This window comes from Myotis yumanensis, unplaced genomic scaffold (genome assembly GCF_028538775.1).
Source record: "Myotis yumanensis isolate MYYU_CA2020_CCGP unplaced genomic scaffold, mMyoYum1.0.hap1 SCAF_16, whole genome shotgun sequence".
In the NCBI taxonomy this organism is placed as follows: Eukaryota; Metazoa; Chordata; class Mammalia; order Chiroptera; family Vespertilionidae; genus Myotis; species Myotis yumanensis.
The window spans coordinates 48,099,248-48,101,245 of record NW_027223767.1 but is presented as its reverse complement, the minus strand read 5'-3'; the positions used below and the strand labels follow the sequence as shown (position 1 = coordinate 48,101,245).

Sequence of the window (1,998 nt, the reverse complement as noted above, 5' to 3'; positions counted from 1 at the left end):
AGAGTGAATTATGGAGGCAAATAATTTTATATCTTGAAAATTTTCTTCAAATGGGCACGATTTTTTTTTAATGTAGTACTGATGTCTTTTTTCAGGCAAGTATGAGGTTTTTCATAAAAGAAAGCCACGTGGCCCAGATGTCACCCCTGAAGTTTGTGACGTGGCTAATGTAGGGTCCCAAGAAGTATGAGTGTTCCTTTAGATTCCGCTGCTGCATCTTCTTAGTTATCCCTGTGGAGAGAGAATGAATGCTAATGCCGACAAGCAAAAGTGTCTGCTGAAGTGCACATGCGTGGGTATCCAGGCTGTAGGTAGCTGTAGTAGAGGGTAAATAAAAATGAATGCATGGTTCCTTTGCAAGAAATACATGCTACCAAATTTAATGTTCTTGATACATAACATCTTAAAGAAATCCATGTTATAATAAGCCCCCCAAGTAATATCGAGATAGGCAAAGAAAATGAACAATTCACCAAAAGAAACATACAAATGGCCTATAAATATGTGAAAAATGTTTAGTCTTGATAGCTATTAAAGAATGGAAATTAACATGGCATTCCATCTTCACCTATTCCTGGAGATTTTAAATGATTTCTTAACTTTCACTTTTGAGTGCAGGCTGACTATAAGGAGATGGCTGGTTGTCCATTCTTGTACCAACATCACTATATATATATATATACACACACACACACACACACATATATATACATATAATGTTTTTATTGATTTTTTAGTAGTCATCTGATTTATAAAAAGATGTAACAAAATTTTAAATGATACAAAATTTCATTTTCAAAACAACAATATCATTTTCAAAATAACACCAAAAAGTAAGTGTATTTCACCATTCTCAGCTCATAACAGCAAAGCGTGAGTGGAGTAGTAGCGCATGTTGTAGCATGTTTAATAAATCTGCACTAGAGAAAGTCGGTTGAAGGAAAGCAGAGAAACTGTCTTTTAAGTATTAGAACGAGAGGCGCCATAATCATCTGGCATCTGCTCAGTGTTGCACCTGTGGTTAGACATGTACATGATGGGAACCCCAGGGATATTCCTGATTCTTCATTTAAGGTCCCGGCCAACTGTGGCCACAATATAACACTCGTGCTGAGTTACTGTCTGTACTGAGCAGTCATCGGCATAGGTTCCTTTGTGTGGGCACAGTAATTGTTCAAATCTTGGATCCTTGGCGATCCTTAGAGCTGCTCAATACTTCTGCCCCAAGTTCTCAATTTCAGCCATTACACAGTCAGTTGTACAAGGGATACACTTGGCATAGAGACAATCCATCATTGACTGCGCTAAGTCCAGTTTGGCCTTAATGGAAAAGTTGATAAAGTTGGTATCCACCAGGATGTGGTGAGGTGGGCCCAGCTGTGCGTTATATGGAAGAATAAGCAGGAGGGGTGTTGAGGGACTTCTCTTTCTTTGAGTGCACTGGGATCTTTCTTTTCAGGTTTTAATCTATCCTTTTCTTTAAGCCTCTGATCTCTGAGACTAAGCATTCCCTTCATGCTCACATACTTCCTTGTTTTCTTTTGCTTCCCCATGTTCACGCTGCACTCTTGTTTCTTCCAGCTTTTATTGATTTTTTAGAGAGAGGAAGGGAGGATAGAGAGATGGAAACATTGATGAGAGAGAAACATCGATTGGCTGCCTCCTACATGCCCCCTACTGGGAACTGAGCCTGCAACGTGGGAGTGGAAACAGGGACCTCTTGGTTCATGGGTCGAAACTCAACCACTGAGCACACCAGCTAGGCAACACCACTTTTTAAAGTTATTACACTTCACGATGCATTTTATTACCTGGTCGTTCTCTAACCCCAAGTGCTTCTATTTTTCCCCAGAGATTAATTGGTTATGTTTTACACATCCAGCCCCCCTCCCCCCCCAAGATAAATTCTAGAATCACTCTTGCAAGTTTCAAAGTGTAACTCTGGTGTTTTGATTGGGTGAGCATGAATCCTATGTATTAATTCTAGACTAATTAAAA

The 1,998-nt window shown here is 39.5% G+C and overlaps 1 pseudogene; it reads right to left on the bottom strand.

The window, feature by feature from the left end:
- Positions 1 to 1,065: 1,065 nt before the first annotated feature.
- LOC138994706 (rRNA-processing protein FCF1 homolog pseudogene) lies at positions 1,066 to 1,553 on the bottom strand (annotated as a pseudogene).
- Between the last annotated feature and the right edge of the window lie 445 nt (positions 1,554 to 1,998).